Source organism: Pristiophorus japonicus, chromosome 7 (assembly GCF_044704955.1).
Source record: "Pristiophorus japonicus isolate sPriJap1 chromosome 7, sPriJap1.hap1, whole genome shotgun sequence".
Classification (NCBI taxonomy): Eukaryota; Metazoa; Chordata; class Chondrichthyes; family Pristiophoridae; genus Pristiophorus; species Pristiophorus japonicus.
In genome coordinates, this window is record NC_091983.1 from 197748727 (window position 1) to 197768455 (window position 19729).

The window sequence follows — 19729 nt, forward strand, 5'->3', positions numbered from 1 at the left end:
TCAGTCATAAGCACACCTGTTTCAGTCCTCCGGCTCCTTCCCCTTGTTGTGCTTCTCCTTGCTGAGGATGCTGCTCAGCCAGAAATGCTGAGAATGAAGTGCTGCAGTATCAATAAACCTCCCCTTTAATACTGGGAAATGCCTGTGGCAATGATGAGTTGAGATTAGACTGCATCTGATATTGGTCCATCCTTTGAGTGTAACGCCACTGAGCTAGGTCTTTAAGACTTGATTTAGCGCTCCAATCATTTATTTGAGTAGTGAGAATGAATTTTGCGTGCAGTCTAAAGCATTAGAGCCTGGCTCTAATTCTCAAACTTAAAAAAAAATACTGCCCATTCCTGGCCTATAATGAATTTCTAGCCCTATAGTCGAAGTTCCTGAGCATTCCGAACCTAATGTTTGACATAGAATGCAAAATTGCCCTACCTTCTAACACTGCTAGCTCCGTGCAACTCAAGTGACTAGTGCGGCTGAGGTCTACAGTCAGAAAGCCACCACTGAACCCAAAGATGTGAGACTGGGTCAAAAGCATGTCAATGAGAGCAGTTCAGTGAATTGTTATCGCTGCAATGGAAAACTCTCGCCACAGTCCTGCCATACAGAATTGCTAAGGGCTAAAAATGTGGGTGCGCCCTGTTTGGGGGCAGTAACACTTGCGAGGCGTGAGACTTTGCGCCAAGTACAGAAGTCTTGCCTCTCGCGAGAAATTGGGGTTACTGGCCCCGAAAGGAAGTGGAGCGCTAAATCAAATGCTCCACTTCCTTACTGGGGCAGTAAAGGAGCAGATGCCTCAGGAGTGGGGCGCACGGTATATTGTTTACATAGATGACCTGGAAGAGGGGACAGAGTGTAGTGTAACAAAATTTGCAGATGACACAAAGATTAGTGGAAAAGCGAGTTGTGTAGAGGACACAGAGAGGCTGCAAAGAGATTTAGATAGGTTAAGCGAATGGGCTAAGGTTTGGCAGATGGAATACAATGTCGGAAAATGTGAGGTCATCCACCTTGGGAAAAAAAACAGTAAAAGGGAATATTATTTGAATGGGGAGAAATTACAACATGCTGCGGTGCAGAGGGACCTCGGGGTCCTTGTGCATGAATCCCAAGAAGTTAGTTTGCAGGTGCAGCAGGTAGTCAGGAAGGCAAATGGAATGTTGGCTTTCATTGCGAGAGGGATGGAGTACAAAAGCAGGGAGGTCCTGCTGCAACTGTATAGAGTATTGGCGAGGCCGCACCTGGAGTACTGCGTGCAGTTTTGTTCACCTTACTTAAGGAAGGATATACTGGCTTTGGAGGGGGTACAGAGACGATTCACGAGGCTGATTCCGGAGATGAAAGGGTTACCTTATGATGATAGATTGAGTAGACTGGGTCTTTACTTGTTGGAGTTCAGAAGGATGAGGGGTGATCTTATAGAAACATTTAAAATAATGAAAGGAATCGACAAGATAGAGGCAGAGAGGTTGTTTCCACTGTTCGGGGAGACTAGAACTAGGGGGCACAGCCTCAAAATACGGGGGAGCCAATTTAAAACCGAGTTGAGAAGGAATTTCTTCTCCCAGAGGGTTGTGAATCTGTGGAATTCTCTGCCCAAGGAAGCAGTTGAGGCTAGCTCATTGAATGTATTCAAGTCACAGATAGATAGATTTTTAACCAATAAGGGAATTAAGGGTTATGGGGAGCGGGCGGGTAAGTGGAGCTGAGTCCACGGCCAGATCAGCCATGATCTTGTTGAATGGTGGAGCAGGCTCGAGGGGCTAGATGGCCTACTCCTGTTCCTAATTCTTATGTTCTTATGTTCTTATGGCTCAGCAGCACTATGCACTGGGCCACGTAGCGCTGCCACGTAGGAGGGCTCTTCCCTGAATTAAAAGCAAGGGCCCAAGCTGCATACTTCGCATTAAGGGTTCTACCTTGACCACCGGGAAGCGGGGGTGCCGCACGATCAGCCTGGCACTCAAGCAAAGTGCCGGGCTGACCGATCGCGGCACGGACCGCACGTCCAAAGCAGCAACAAGACGCACCAGAAAAGCAGACATTTTTCTTATGAACAGTCAGCCACCTTCCCTTTAACTTTTGCCCTTTATACATCCCCTGAAGCTGCCGCTGTTATTAGCCGGTGCATCTTCAGGGGGCTATACCCAATTTAGAGTTTGGGGTACTAATGGTGCACTGCGCACAGTGATGAAGTCAGCATCGTCGGGCACAGCAGAGCAGGACACTACGTGTTACCAGCGGCGCTAAACTCTCACCGGATTTAGCGGAAGTCGTGAGCAAAAACCACGCTCAGTCGCAAAGTCATTTGCGCCCCGTTAGTGCCCCCCGGAGACCTTAACGGGACGCACAAATTACCCAAAATTTCTCCCCCAGTGTTTTCACTGCCAGAAGCAATACCTTATTTCAACAGCTTTCTGAGCTAGATCTAAAACAGGAAGTAAGAATCATTCTAGTGGCAATGCAAAGCAGCGACAACAAAAGGGAGGAATTCACAATATTCAAGTGAACACACCTGATGTTGAAGAACTAGGCATCTACAGTATCTATGCCACTGGCGGTAATGCTAGCAGTCATGAGAAAGACTTCCGTACAAAACTTTTGATCAATGAGCAATATATTGATATGTGCAGCGACATGGTGGTGGACTGCTCTATCATGTGTAAGGACACATTTAAGAGTAAGTTTAATCAAATACCACTTACAAAGAGTACCGTAAAGTTAAAAACCTACACTGGAGAAATCCACAAGGACAAATGGAATGTACAGTTCAACACAATGGCCAGTCGGTAAAACTGCCTATTATTTTAGCGAGCTCCAACAACAGGCCAATTTCATGGACAAAAACTGGTTGAGAAAGTTAAAACCAGACTGAAAAAACATTTTCAGTGTAGATGCTTCAAAGGAGTGACTCAACACAAAAAAGTATGAAAGCACATTCACAGACAGTTATGAGGGCATCACTGGGTATGACACACATATCTGCATCAAGTCCAACGTGAAGCCTGTCTATTGTAAGTCAAGGACTGTCCCCTATGCATTGAAAAGTCAGGTGGAGGAAAAGCTAGCAAAGCTGAGCGAGAACGGACTGCTTGTAAAAATCGACAAAAGTGAATGGCCTACTCTGATTGTGGTAGTGCCCAAAGCAGACAAAATTGTACGCTTCTACAGTGACTACAAAGTTACTATCAAAAGCACTGGAGAAGTACCACCACGTTGCCTCTGCAAAATTCTGCAAATCCATTGGCAGGATAGGCGCACCAACATCAGTGTTCTCTCTCAAGCCAGCATCCCCAGCATCGAAGCATTAATCACGTTCAATCAGCTCTGATGGGTGGGCCACGTAGTCCGCATGCCTGATACAAGGCTCCCGAAACAGGCACTCTACTCCGAGCTCCGTCATGGCAAACGAGCTGCAGGAGGGCAGAGAAAACACTTCAAGGACATCCTCAAAGCCTCCCTGAAAAAATATAACATCTTCACTGACTCTTGGGACTCCTTGGCTCAAGACCGCTCAAAGTGGAGTAGAAGCATTCCGGAACACTTTGGGTCTCTTCGTCGGGAGCACAGGGTAGCCAAGTACAAACAGCGGAAGGAGCACACGACAAACCAAGCACCTCACCCACCCGTCCCTTCATCCACCACCTACCCCACCTGTGACAGTCTGTAGATCCCGCATTGTTCTCATCAGTCACCTTAGAACTCATGTTAGTGTGGAAGCAAGTCATCCTCGACTTCGAGAGTCTTCTTTTTAGGCAGTCCATCAAACAAGCAATTGACAATGAGCAGTACCCGTTACAGTACAGAACTACTCCGCCCACTAAAACTGGATATAAGCCAGCAGAGCTCCCGATGAAGAGGAGATTGAGAACACGATTGAGACTTGTTCAACCGAATTTGACCTCAAGAGTTGAACAGAAACAGTTGAGTCAAAATCGTTATTATGACAGCAATCAGAAAGAATAGTTTCAAACAAAACGAGTATGTCTTTGTTCTCAACCCCTCTTGAAAGTCGGGTTCACACAAGTGGGATGTAGGAACCATAGTAGAGATTTTTGGTTGAAATTGGTGACAATATCTGAAGTGTTCATGTAGATCAAATGATCTCTGCTAGAGATGAACCAAGATGTGATCTTGACCACTTGATCATGAACTCATACATGAGTTTAACTCAGTTCCGACTTCTGTAACTGAAGTACCAGGTTCAAACAAGTCTGAGATAGAAAGAGGACCATCTTTGAGTTCGGAACCAAAGCAAAACAGCCTGAAAATTGGTTCAACACCAAAACCTTCTTTAAGGAGATCAGGTCGGCTCCACAAACCTGTTATTAAACTGGATTAATAGTTCATTTGTAGGATTTGAAGTTCATTTGTAGGAATTAGTTCATTAAAAAGAAAAAATACCAGGAGTGATTGGCGAGGATCCCTTTAAATATTGTTACTGGAGTCGTTGCTTTCTCCAGCTGGCTCACACGATGTTGGGAGATTGGGAGTCCAGTGAGCGTTGCATCAGTATCCATCATGGCAACCTTCCTGGTGATCGAGGTTACCGGCAGTGCTACCGGCAACACCAATATGGCGTGTGGTGCTGGAATCGGCATCAGCTGTCGTTACAGCTGTCAACAGCACTTTACCGCCACCTCCTGGTGCTAACGTGTGGCACAAGGAATTTCTCCCCCTTGGTAATTTAAAAAAATTCTTTCATGGGATGTGAGTGTCGCTGGCAAGGCCAGCATTTATTACCCATCCCTAATTGCCCTTGAGAAGATGGTGGTGAGTTCCTTCTCGAACCGCTGCAGTCCGTGTGCTGAAGGTACTCCCACAGTGAGGGAGTTCCAGGATTTTGACACAACGACGATGAAGGAACAATGATGTACTTCAAAGTCAGGATGGTGTGTGACTTGGAGGAGAACGTGGAGGTGGTGGTGTTCCCATATGCCTGCTGCCCTTGTCCTTCTAGGTGGTAGAGCTCACAGGTTTGGGAGGTGCTCCTGAAGAAGCCTTGGTGAGTTGCTGCGATGCATCGTGTAGATGGTACACACTGCAGCCATGGTACGTCGGTGATGGAGGGAGTGAATGTTTAAGGTGGTGGATCAAGTGGGCTGCTTTGTCCTGGATGGTGTCGAGCTTCTTGAGCTTTGTTGGAGCTGCACTCACCCAGGCAAGTGGAGAGTATTCCATCACACTTCTGACTTGTGTCTTGTGAATGGTGGAAAAACTTTGGGGAGACAGGAAGTGAGACACTCGCCATGGAATACCCAGCCTCTGACTTGCTTTTGTTGCCACAGTATTTATGTGGCTGGTCCAGTTAAGTTTCTGGTCAATGGTGACCCCCCATGATGTTGATGGTGGGGGATTCGACGATGGTAATGCTGTTGAATGTCAAGGGGTAGTAGTTAGAATCTCATTTGTTGGAGATAGTCATTTCCTGGCACTTGAGTGGTGCGAATGTTATTTGTCACTTATCAGCTCAAGCCTGAATATCGTCCAGGTCTTGCTGCATGTGGGCATGGATTGCTCGATTATCTGAGTAGTTGCGAATGGCATTGAGCACTGTGCAGTCATCAGTGAACATCCCCACTTCTGACATGAGGGAGGGAGGGTCATTGGTGATGTAGCTGAAGATAGTTGGGCCTAGGAACACCTGCAGCGATGTCCTGGGGCTGGGATGATTGACGTCCAAACACCACAACTATCTTCCTTTGTGTTAGGTATGACTCCAGTCAGTGGAGAGTTTTCCCCCTGATTCCCATTGACTTCAGTTTTATTAGGGCTCCTGGATGTCACATTTGGTCAAATGCTGCCTTGATGTCAAGGGTAATCACTCTCACCTCAATTCTGATTCAGCTCTTTTCTCCATGTTTGAACCAAGGCTGTAGTGCGGTGTGGAGCTGAGTGGTCTTGGTGGACCCCAAACTGGGCATCGGTGAGCAGGTTATTAGTGAGTAAGTGTCACTTGATAGCACTGTTGACGACACCTTCCATCACTTTACTGATAATTGAGAGTAGACTGATGGGGCAGTAATTGGCCGGATTGGATTTGTTCTGCTTTTTGTGGACAGAACATACCTGGGCAGTTTTCCACATTGTCAGAAGAAGCTAGTGTTGTAGCTGTACTGGAACAGCTTGGCTAGAGGCGTAGCTAGCTCTGGAGTACAAGTCTTCAGCACAACAGCAGGGATGTTGTCAGGGCATGTTATATATGTAAACTTGTATTTACTCTGTACAGCCACCAGAGGGCTCATCCCCTGGAGTTCCAATGGATCCCATAATCCTTTGAGAACACAGGTACTTAAGAAGGTTGGAGAGGCACTCTGGAGACCTGCAAATAAAAGACTAAGGTCACACGTTACTTTGAGCTCACATTGTTCAGTCTGACTCTTTCTCCTTACATAACAATTGGCGACGAGATACAGATAGCGAACCCAAAGATGCAGAGAACAGTGGGCATCCTGGAGAAATTCTCGGAGGGAGATGATTGGGAAACTTTTGTGGAGCGACTCGACCAATACTTCGTGGCCAACGAGCTAGATGGTGAAGAGAGCGCTGCCAAACGAAGGGCGATCCTCCTCACCGTCTGTGGGGCACCAACATATGGCCTCATGAAGAATCTGCTCACTCCAGCGAAACCCACGGAGAAATCGTATGACGATTTGTGCACACTGGTCCGAGAGCATTTGAAGGAAAGCTTTCTGATGGCGAGGTACCGGTTCTACACCTACAAAAGGTCTGAAGGTCAGGAAGTGGTGAGTTATGTCGCCGAGCTAAGATGCCTTGCAGGACATTGCGAATTTGAAGGACATTTGAAGCACATGCTCAGAGACTTTTTCGTACTCGGCATTGGCCACGAACCATACTTTGCAAACTTTTGACTGTAGAGACCTCAACCTTGAGTAAGGCCATAGTGATAGCCCAGGCGTTCATTGCCACCAGTGACAATACGAAGCAAATCTCTCAGCACACAAGTGCTGCTACAAGTACTGTGAACAAAGTAATGTTGTTTTCGAATCGTAATGTACAGGGGAAATCACACATACCTGCAGCTGCACGTCCACAGATGTCTCAGACTCCACCATCAAGGGTGATGAATGCAAGGTCATTAGCACCTTGTTGGTGCTGCGGGGGTGATCATCGTTTCCATTCATGCCGATTCAAAGAGTATGTTTGCAAGGGCTATGGAACAATGGGATACCTCCAACGTATGTGCAGGTGAGCTGCAAACCCTACTAAGTCTGCAAACCACTATGTTGTAGAGGAGGACAGATCCACAGAGGATCATGACGAACCAGAGCCTCAGACCGAGGAGGCAGAAGTACATGGAGTGCACACATTCACCACGAATTGTCCCCCGATAATGCTGAATGTTGAACTAAATGGACTCCCAGTGTTAATGGAGCTGGACACTGGTGCGAGCCAGTCCATCATGGGCAAAAAGACTGTCGAAAGATTGTGGTGCAACAAGGCCTCAAGGCCAGTCTTAACTCCAGTTCGCACGAAACTAAGAACTTACACAAAAGAACTGATTCCTGTAATCGGCAGTGCTACTGTAAAAGTCTCCTACGATGGAGCCGTGCATAAGCTACCACTCTGGGTGCTACCGGGCGATGGTCCCACGCTGCTCGGCAGGAACTGGCTGGGAAAGATACGCTGGAAATGGGATGATGTCCGAGCACTATCGCCCGCTGATGACACTTCTTGTGCCCAGGTCTTAACCAAATTTCCTTCGCTGTTTGAACCAGGCATCGGGAAATTTCAAGGAGCAAAAGTGCAGATCCACCTAATTCCGGGGGCGCCACCCATCCATCGCAAGATGAGAGCAGTACCGAACATGATGAGAGAAAGGGTAGAGATCGAGCTAGATTGGCTGCAAAGAGAGAGCATCATTTCACTGATCGAGTTCAACGAGTGGGCCAGTCCGATCGTTCCTGTCCTCAAGGGAGACGGCACCGTCAGAATCTGTGGCGATTACAAAGTAACTATCAATCGTTGCTCCCTGCAGGACCAATATCCACGACTAAAGGTCAACTACCTCTTTTGCAACGCTGGCAGGAGGAAAGACATTTACGAAGCTGGATCTGACTTCAGCCTATATGACGCAGGAACTGGAGGAATCATCGAAGGCCCTCACCTGCATCAACACGCACAAAGGTCTTTTTATTTATAACAGATGCCCGTTTGGAATTCGATCAGTGATGGCGATATCTCAGAGGAACATGGAAAGTTTACTGAAGTCGGTCCCGCACACTGTGGTCTTCCAGGATGACATCTTGGTCACAGGTCAGAACACAGCCGAGCATCTGCAGAACCTGGAGGAGGTTCTTAGTCGACGGAACTGCGTGGGGCTCAGGTTAAAACGCTCGAAGTGCATTTTCCTGGTGCCTGAAGTGGAGTTCTTGGGAAGGAGGATTGTGGCGTGCGGCATCAGGCCCACCAACGCGAAGACGGAGGCAATCGAGAACGCACCGAGGCCACAGAACATGACGTAGCTGCGGTCGTTTCTGGGACTCTGAACTACTTTGGTAACTTCTTACCGGGTCGCAGCACACTGTTACTAGGAAAAGGGGGCGAATGGGTTTGGGGTAAAAGCCAAGAAAATGCCTTTGTAAAAGCGAGAAAATTGTTATGCTCAAACAAATTGCTTATGTTGTAAGATCCATGTAACCGTTTGGTACTAGCATGTGATGCATCGTCATGTGGCGTTGGGTGTGTATTGCAACAAGCTAATGACTTTGGGAAACTGCAACCGGTTGCTTATGCATCCAGGAGTCTTATCTAAGGCTGAGAGAGCCTACAGCATGATTGAGAAAGAAGCGTTAGCATGTGTCTATGGTGTAAAGAAAATGCATCAATACTTGTTTGGGCTAAAATTCGAATTGGAAACTGACCACAAGCCACTAATATCCCTGTTTTCCGAGAGTAAAGTGATAAATACCAATGCATCGGCCCGCATCCAGAGATGGGCGCTCACATTGTCCGCATACAACTGGGCCATCCGCCACAGGCCAGGCACAGAAAACTGCGCCGATGCTCTCAGTAGGCTGCCATTGCCCACCAGGGCGGTGGAAATGGCACAGCCCGCAGATTTAGCCATGGTTATGGAAGCATTTGAGAGTGAGCAATAGAAACATAGAAACATAGAAAAACAGATGCAGGAGTAGGCCATTCGGCCCTTTGAGCCTGCACCGCCATACAATGAGATCATGGCTGATCATTCCCTGAGTACCCCTTTCCTGCTTTCTCTCCATACCCCTTAGCCATAAGGGCCATATCTAACTCCCTCTTGAATATATCCAATGAACTGGCATCAACAACTCTCTGCGGCAGGGAATTCCACAGGTTAACAACTCTGAGTGAAGAAATTTCTCCTCATCTCAGTCCTAAATGGCTTACCCCTTATCCTAAGACAATGTCCCCTGGTTCTGGACTTCTCCAACATCGGGAACATTCTTCCTGCATCTAACCTGTCCAGTCCCGTCAGAATCTTATACGTTTCTATGAGATCCCCTCTCATCCTTTTAAACTCCAGTGAATAAAGGCCCAGTTGATCCAGTCTCTCCTCATATGACAGTCCGGCCATCCCTGGAATAAGTCTGGTGAACCTTCGCTGCACTCCTTCAATAGCAAGAACATCCTTCCTCAGATTAGGAGACCAAAACTGAACACAATATTCCAGTTGAGGCCTCATTAAGGCCCTGTACAACTGCAGTAAGACCTCCCTGCTCCTACACTCAAATCCCCTAGCTATGAAAGCCAACATACCATTTGCCTTCTTCACCGCCTGTACCTGCATGCCCACTTTCAGTGACTGATGAACCATGATACCCAGGTCTCATTGCACCTCCCCTTTTCCTAATCTGCCACCATTCAGATAATATTCTACCTTCGTGTTTTTGCCCCCAAAATGTATAACCTCACATTTATCCATATTACACTGCATCTGCCATGCATTTGCCCACTCACCAAACCTGTCCAAGTCACCCTACAGCCTCTTAGCGTCCTCCTCACAGCTTACACCGCCAACCAGTTTAGTGTCATCCGCAAACTTGGAGATATTACACTCAATTCCTTAATTAAATCGTTAATATATATTGTAAAGAGCTGGGATCCCAGCTCTGAGCCTTGCGGCACTCCACTAGTCACTGCCTGCCATTCTGAAAAGGACCCATTTATCCCGACTCTCTGCTGCCTGTCTGCCAACCAGTTCTCTATCCACGTCAGGACATTAACCCCAATACCATGCGCTTTGATTTTGCACACCAATCTCTTGTGCGGGACCTTGTCAAAAGCCTTTTGAAAGTCCAAATACACCACATCCACTGGTTCTCCCTTGTCCACTCTGCTAGTTACATCCTCAAAACATTCCAGAAGATTCGTGAAGCATGATTTCCCTTTCATAAATCCATGCTGACTTGGTCCGATCTTGTCACTGCTTTCCAAATGCGCTGCTATTTCATCCTTAATGATTCATCCCAACATTTTCCCCACTACTGATGTCAGGCTAACCGGTCTATAATTATCCGTTTTCTCTCTCCCTCCTTTTTTAAAAAGTGGTGTTGCATTAGCTACCCTCCAGTCCATAGGAACTAATCCAGAGTCGATAGACTGTTGGAAAATGAGCACCAATGCATCCACTATTTCCAGGGCCACTTCCTTAAGTACTCTGGGATGCAGACTATCAGCCTTCAATCCCATCAATTTCCCTAACACAATTTCCCACCTAATAAGGATATCCTTCAGCTCCTCCTTCTCACTATACTCACTGTCCCCTAGTACATTCCGAAGGTTATTTGTGTCTTCCTTCGTGAAGACAGAACCATAGTATTTGTTCAATTGGTCTGCCATTTCTTTGTTCCCCATTATAAATTCACCTGAATCCGACTGCAAGGGACCTACGTTTGTCTTCACTAATCTTTTTCTCTTCACATATTTATAGAAGCTTTTGCAGTCAGCTTTTATGTTCCCTGCAAGCTTCCTCTCGTACTCTATTTTCCCCCTCTGAATTAAACCCTTAGTCCTCCTCTGTTGAATTCTAAATTTCTCCCAGTCCTCAGGTTTGTTGCTTTTTCTAGCCAATTTATATGCCTCTTCCTTGGTTTTAACACTATCCTTAATTTCGCTTGTTAGCCACGGTTGAGCCACCTTCTCCATTTTATTTTTACTCCAGACAGGGATGTACAATTGTTGAAGTTCGTCCATATGATCTTTAAAGGTTTGCCATTGCCTATCCACCGCCAACCCTTTAAGTATCATTTACCAGTCTAATCTAGCCAATTCGCGCCTCATACCGTCAAAGTTACCTTTCCTTAAGTTCAGACCCTAGTTTCTGAATTAACTTTGTCACTCTCCATCTTAAGAAAGAATTCTACCACATTATGGTCACTCTTCCCCAAGGGGCCTCGCACAACAAGATTGCTAATTAGTCACTTCTCATTACACATCACCCAGTCTAGGATGGCCAGCTCTCTGGTTGGTTCCTCAACATATTGGTCGAGAAAATCATCCCTAATACACTCTAGGAAATCCTCCTCCACCGCATTGCTACCAGTTAGGTGAGCCCAATCAATATGTAGATTAAAGTCGCCCATGATTACTGCTGTACCTCTATTGCACACATCCCTTATTTCTTGTTTGATGCTGTCCCCAACCTCACTACTATTGTTTGGTGGTCTGTACACAATTCCCACTAACGTTTTCTGCCCTTTGGTATTCCGCAGCTCCACCCATACCGATTCCACATCATCCAGGCTAATGTCCCTCCTTACTATTGCATTAATTTCCTCTTTAACCAGCAATGCCACCCTGCCTCCTTTTCCTCTCTGCCTATCCTTCCTAAATGTTGAATACCCCTGGATGTTGAGTTCCCAGCCTTGGTCACCTTGGAGCCATGTCTCTGTGATGCCAATTACATCATATCCGTTAACTGTTGTCTGCGCAGTTAATTCATCCACGTTATTCCGAATACTCCTCGCATTGAGGCACAGAACCTTCAGGCTTGTCTTTTTAACACACTTTGCCCCTTTAGAATTTTTCTGTAATGTGGTCCTTTTTGTTTTTTGCCTTGGGTTTCTCTGCCCTCCACTTTTACTCTTCTCCTTTCTATCTTTTGCTTCTGCCTCCATTTTATTTCCCTCTGTCTCCCTGCATAGGTTCCCATTCCCCTGCCATGTTAGTTTAACTCCTCCCCAACAGCACTTGCAAACACTCCCCCCAGGACATTGGTTCCGGTCCTGCCCAGGTGCAGACCGTCCGGTTTGTACTGGTCCCACTTCCCCCAGAACCGGTTCCAATGTCCCACGAATTTGAACCCCTCCCTCTTGCATCACTCTTCAAGCCACGTATTCAACTGAGCTATCCTGCGATTCCTACTCTGACTAGCACATGGCATTGGTATCAATCCTGAGATTACTACCTTTGAGGTCCTACTTTTTAATTTAGCTCCTAGCTCCCTAAATTCGTCTCGTAGGACCTCATCCTATTTTTTACCTATATCGTTGGTACCTATATGCACCACGACAACTGGCTGTTCACCCTCCCTTTTCACAATGTCCTGCACCCGCTCCGAGACATCCTTGACCCTTGCACCAGGGAGGCAACATACCATTCTGGAGTCTCGGTTGCGGCCACAGAAACGCCTATCTATACCCCTTAAAATTGAATCCCCTATCACTCATCACTGCCCGGCAGATCAAAACCTGGACGAGCCAAGACCCCTTGTTATTCCTAGTCAAAAGCTGTGTGCTCCACGGGAGCTGGTTCTGTGTCCCAATGGAAATGCAGGAAGAGATAAAGCTGTTCCAGCGGCGCAAAGATGAAATGTCTATACAGGCAGACTGCCTTCTGTGGGGCAATCGTGTTGTGGTTCCCAAGAATGGCAGAGATACCTTCATCAATGATCTCCACAATACCCACCCAGGCATCGTAATGATGAAAGCAATAGCCAGATCCCACGTGTGGTGGCCCAGTATCGATACGGACTTAGAGTCCTGCCTTCACAGATGTAATACATGCTCGCAGTCAAGCAATGTACCCAGGGAGGCACTGCTACGTTTATGTTCTTGGACCTCCAAACTGTGGTCCAGGGTACATGTCGACTATGCAGGCCTGTTCATGGGTAAAATGTTCCTTATGGTTGTAGATGCGTACTCCAAGTGGATTGAATGTGAAATAATGTCGGCTAGCACGTCCGCTGCCACTTCTGAAAGCCTGCGGGCCATGTTTGCCACATATGACCTACCCGATGTCCTAGTAAGCGACAACAGGCCATGTTTTACCAGTGCTGAGTTGAAAGAATTAATGACCTGTAATAGAATCAAACATGTCACATCTGCCCCGTTTAAGCCAGTGTCCAATGGTCAGGCAGAGAGAGCAGTGCTAACCATCAAACAAGGCTTGAAGAGGGTAACTGAAGGCTCACTGCAGACTTGGCTATCCCGAGTCCTGCTTAGCTACTGCATGAGACCCCACTCACTCACTGGGATCCCACCTGCTGAACTGCTCATGAAAAGAGCACTTAAGACAAGGCTCTCATTAGTTCACCCTGATCTACATGAACAGGTAGAGAGCAGGCGGCTTCAATAAAGTACATACCATGATAGCGCAAATATGTTGTGGAGATTGAAATCAATGATCCTGTATTTGTATTGAATTATGTACAAGGTCCCAAGTGGCTTCCCAGCACTGTCATGGCCAAAGAGGGGAGCGGGGTGTTTCGGGTCAAACTTTCAAATGGACACATTCACTGGAAACACTTGGACCAAACTCAGATTCGCGGACTATCCTGAGCAACCCACCTTGGACCCTACCTTTTTTGATCCCCCAACATACACACCAGTGGCAACCGGCACCATGATTGACCACGAAGCAGAACCCATCATCCACAGCAGCTCAGCAGGACCCAACACACCAGGCAGCCCAGCAAAGCCAGCTGCACAGCAGCCCAAAAAGGGCCCAACAAATTATTCAACAACACCAGCTTTCACACTGAGACGATCAACCAGGGCAAGAAGGGCCTCAGATCGACTCACATTGTAAATAGTTACACTATTTACTTGGGCGGAGCGCGGGGAGTGTTGTTATATATGTAAACTTGTATTTACTCTGTTACGCCAGCAGAGGGCTCATCCCCTGGAGTCCCAAGTGATCCCATAATCCCTTGGGAGCACAGGTATTTAAGGAGGCCTCACAGGTTGCAGAGGCACTCTGGAGACCTGCAAATAAAAGACTAAGGTCACACGTTAATTTGAGCTCACAGTGTTCAGTTTGACTCTTTCTCCAGACATGAAAGCCTTTGCTGTATCCAGTGCGCTCAGCTGTTTCTTAATATTACGTGGAGTCAATTGAATTGGCTTAAGACTGGCTTCTGTGATGGTGGGGACCTCAGGAAGAGGCCGATATGGATCATCCACTCGGCACTTCTGGTTGAAGATGGTTGCAAATGCTTCAGCCTTGTCATTAGCACTCGCGTGCTGGGCTCCGCCATCATCGAGGATGAGGATGTTCATGGAGCCTCCTCCTCCCGTTAGTTGGTTAATGGTCCACCACCATTCATGACTCGATGTGGCCAGACTACAGAGTTTTAAACTGATCTGTTGATTGTGGGATCGCTCAGCCTTGTCTATAGCATGCTGCTTCTGCTTTTTAGCATACATGTAGCCCTGTGTTGCAGCTTCACCAGGTTGGCGCCTCATTTTTAGGTAGGCCTGCTGCTGCTCCTGGCATACTCTTCTCCTGGCTTGATGGTAATGGTAGAGTGAGGGATATTACAGGCCATGAGGTTACAGATTGTGATGCTGCTGCTAATGGCCCACAGCACCTCATAGATGCCCAGTTTTGAGCTGCTAAATCTGTTCTGAATCTATCCCATTGAGCATGGTGGTAGTACCACAACAACAACAACTTGTATTTTGTAGCACCTTTAATGTAGTGAAACGTCACAAGGCGCTTCACAAGAGTATTATGAAATAAAAATTTGGCACTGAGCCGCGTAAGTAGAAATTAGTGCAGGTGACCAAAAGCTTGCTCAAAGAGGTATGTTTTAAGGAGTGTCTTGAAGGAGAAATGAGAGGCAGAGAGGCTGAGGGGTTTAGACAGGGAGTTCCAGAACTTGAGGCCTAGGCAACAGGATGGATGGTGTCCTCAGTGTGAAGACGGGACTTCGGCTCCACAATGACTGTGTGGTGGTTGCTGCTACCAATGTTGTCATGGACAGATGTATCTGGGACAGGTAGATTGGTGAGGACAAGTCATGTAGGTTTTTCCCTCCTGTTGGTTCTCTCACCATCTGCTGCAGGCCCAGTCTGGCAGCCATGTCCTTCAGGACTCGGCCAGCTCGGTCAGTAGCGGTGTTACTGAGCCACTTTTGGTGTCCTTGCCCATTCTGTGTCCTTGCCAACCTCAGTGGTTCTTCCAAGTTGTGTTCAACATGGAGGAGTACTGAATCATCAGCTGAGTGATAGCGGTAGGTGGTAATCAGCTGGCAGTTTCCTTGCCCATGCTTGACCTGAAACCATGAGATTTCATGGGGTCCGCAGCCAATGTTGAAGTCTCCCAAGGCCACTCCATCCCAACCGTATATCACTGTGCCGCCATTTCTGGTGGGTCTGTCTTGCCGATGGGACAGGACATACCCAGAGATGGTGATGGAGGAGCCTGGAACGTTGGCTGAAAGGTATGATTCTGTGAGTATGACTATGTTAGGCTGTTGCTTCACTAGTCTGTGGGACAGCTCTGCCAATTTTGGCACAAGTTCCCAGATGTTGGTGAGGAGGACTTTGCAGGGTTGGCTGGGCTGGGTGTGCCGTTGTCATGTCTGAAGCCGGTGCCAAGGTCGATGCCAAGTGTTCCGTCCGGTATTATTCTTCTTATTGTTTCTCATAGCAGTTTGTTGCAACTGAGTGGCTTGCTAGGCCATTTCAGAGAGCAGTTAAGAGTCAATCACATTGCTGTGGATCTAGAATCACACATAGACCAGACCAGGTAAGGACGGCAGATTTCCTTCCCTAAAGGACATTAGTGAACCAGATGGTTTTTACGACAATCCGGTAGTTTCATGGTCACCGTTACTGATACTAGCTTTTTATTCCTGATTTATTTAATTAACTGATTTCTGGGATGAGAGGGCTGTCCTTTGATAAGAGGTTGTGTAGAATGGGCTATACTCTCTGGAGTTTAGAAGAATGAGAGGTGATCTCATTGAAACATATATGATTCTGAAGGGGATTGACAGGGTAGATGCTGAGAGGTTGTTTCCCCTGGCTGAAGTGTCTAAAACTGGGGGGCACAGTCTCGAGATAAGTGGTCGGCCATTTAAGACTGAGATGAGGAGGAATTTCTTCACTCGGAGGGTAGTGAATCTTTGGAATTCTCTGACCCAGAGGGCTTTGAATGCTGAGTCTTTGCGTATATTCAAGGCTGAGATAGATAGATTTTTTGACTCTAGGAGAATCAAGTGGTATGGAGATCAGGCGGGATAGTGGAGTTGAGGTCGATGATTAGCCATGATCTTATTGAACAGCAGAGCAGGCTCGAGGGGCCTTATGGCCTACTCCTGCTCCTATTTCTTATGTTCTTATTTTCTTACTTGCTAAAAATCACTCACTCACTTAATGTGCACGACCACAGACACCGAATCCTCACCGTCAATGCCCGCTATCCTGGCAGTAGCCACAATGCCTTCATCCTGCACCGGACCGATGTGCCAGCTCTCTTCTAGTCACCATGTCAAGCTCAAAGGCGGCTGCTTGGAAGCAAGGGCTATCCGCTCTCCACCTGGCTCATGATTTCCCTCCGCACCCCCAACACTTGTGCCCAGCACCCATATAATGAGAGCCATACTGCCACCACCAGGAACATCAGCGAGCTAACCATCAGCTTATTCAACCAATGGTTCTGCTGCCATGACCGCTTGAGAGGAGCCCTCGGTACCCGTCAGAGTCCCATTTTGTGGTGGTCTGCTGCATGCTCCACAAGTTGGCCATCATGAGGGCGCAGCCTTGCCAGCGGGGATTGTGGGACCACCTCAGGAGGAAGATGAGGCAGAGGTGAATGAGTCAGAGGAGGGGGACGAGGAGGAAGGGGATGAGGAGGAGGCAGATGAGGATGAGGAGCAGGAGGGTGGGAGGAATCAGCGAGACAATTGGCCTGCTGGATGAGCTGTCCGTGACTGTCTCATCAGACTGCGATTCGAATGAATGAAACCCCAGATCCCCATTGCTCATCACATCCCCATCATACCATCCCTGTCTCACGCCTTATCATAGCATCCACCTGGATGCAAAGGTAAAATGAGAGAGACCATAAAATATTCCAAGCACCACTAATAAATGTATGTATAAATATATCACACATATCACATGAATTCTAATAACTAATGACTCTATAGTATTTTGTGAATGGGGATTTAATCAGGGCCAGTCAGCACAGATTTCTAAATGGCAGGTCACACCTGACCAATGAGAGATTAAGGAGATGCAGTGCATGTGCTTTATATGATTTCTAAAAACTTTTGATAAGGTACCACATGAGTGTCTTCCACATCCCAGCACCATTCCCCCTGCCCTCACCTGTAACTTCTGACTCATCATGAGCAATGCCACAGGTGATCTGTTAATAAAATGCAGTAACTCAGTTTTTCTTTGTCTGTAGGTACAAATGTTTTTGTCGGTCACCAGTGGGTGATAGAAAGACACTTGGTAGATGCGACAATACAACAGAAATTCAATGTGTCCATTTTTTTAAAACTAATTTGCTCGCCAGTTCACATGAAGAAACTGATAACGCAGTAAGAGTGATATGCAGACAGTCTCATCATTACGATGAGCTCAGTTCAATTTTGTTGTGATTGCTACTTCTCATCAATGGCTGTCATGACAACAGCCTGCAAATTATAGTCAGACTGTGATTAATGGGCTGGCTCAGTCAGGTGGGGATGTTGGCAAATATTAATCGTGTAATGAGTTGGTTCCTTCTTCTGAGGACACTGCCAGACCGCCACACTCACATCACTCAGGTTCATATTGAGCACTGGACATGACCGACCCACAATTCCTCAGGACGCGATTCCAGGATGTGAATTCTGTACCTTGTAACTAAAGTATTTGGGCATTTCTCTGCTGGAATGTCCCATGAGTATGAGATCCATTCCCCTATTGTAACAATAATGGGGCTGGCTCCTGTGTTTCAGACATTCTCATATACACCACATTCTGTATTTTTGGGAGAACATTTTGACTTTCTTTTATCAACGTCACACCCAAAATACAACATAATTTTATTGATGTTCTATTCTACTGTAATTATTTTAAATGTCTCTTTATCTGCTGTCTTTTCTTCTCAGTCATAAATGAGTTCTCGTGATACCGGCCACCCTCCATTACCTTGTGGAGGGGATATTTTCCACAAATGTGTCTGGACGATGAACATGAGTGTTACTGATCATCAAGAACATCAGAGCTGGGCCCAGTCGCTTCCTCTCTCAACATTCACCAACTCACACGGTCAATGAGGGCCACTACATGGCATGATCCCCGATGTAGATAGTGTCCTCCTCTCTGTCAGTGCACCTTTGTTAGGAGCTGTGGTGTTATTTTATCTGTGGGGATTCCACGACCAGGCATTCCCAGCATCAGGTGGCTGTGGTCCTGGGAATTTGGTAGAACTCATCTTCTCACACATTGGTCCTTGTCATATCTGCTTGGAGGAGAAGGCTGCACAGTGCAGAGGGCAGCACTCGCAGACAGGAGGGTGGTTACCTACTGAGGGCAGTGCCATCAGGATTACAGGGTTGGAGGCAATAACCGGACTGAGGGCAGGTGAACTCAGAGGGCTTCAAATGGAGACCATTCATTGTTTTTCATTCCTTGGAGGTAATTCTGTGAACCCACATATCAAGGTCAGAGGGAGCGATGTAATCATCTCCAGCAGAGATAGGAGGAAAACTAAAATAAATCAAAGAAAGGAACTGATTGTTTTTAATGTTGGTAACAAAATGGTAATGTGGAAAATAATGGAACTGAGGATCAATAAATCACTGGGACCTAATGGTTTCCACCCCACGGTGTTAAAAGTGGGGAAATTACATAAGCTTAGCTATAATCGCTCAAAGCTATCTTAGTTTGGGAATTGTGCCATTAGACTCAAAAATTGCAAATGTCAGTCCATTATTTAAGAAGTGTGTGAGAGAGAAACCAGGTAACTACAGGCCTGTCAATTTTTACGTCAGTTGTGGGGATGCTACTACAATCTATCATTTGGGATCGTGACTGAGCACTTGAGCAAATATGAGCTGATCAGAGAGACCAGCATGGCTTTGTTAAAGGTAAGTCATGTCTGACTAATCTAGTTCAATTTTTTGAGTGGATCACCTTTAATGTTCCCTCTAATTTTTGTTTTGTACTGGGCGAGCGACAAACTCCTCTGAGAGTGATTTTTTTTTTGTCCATGAGCAGTTAACAACAACAGCAACAGCAGAAAATTCATGTCATTCATTATTTTTGTTCATTATGCAAATACTTTTTAGAGTCTTTTAAGAGTTAATGCCCAGAATTTCCGACGTCCCGGGTCCGTACAAAGTTTCTATGGACCAGGGAAGGTTTCTGAAAAGCCGGTTTTCAGTGCGCAATGCGCCTGTGCTGAAAACCGGCTTTTCCAATCTGTCAAGCTCTTGACAGATGATCCGCATCTCGGGAGCGAAGACATTTGTACGTGGAAGTTTGGGCTATTTATCCATATCTTG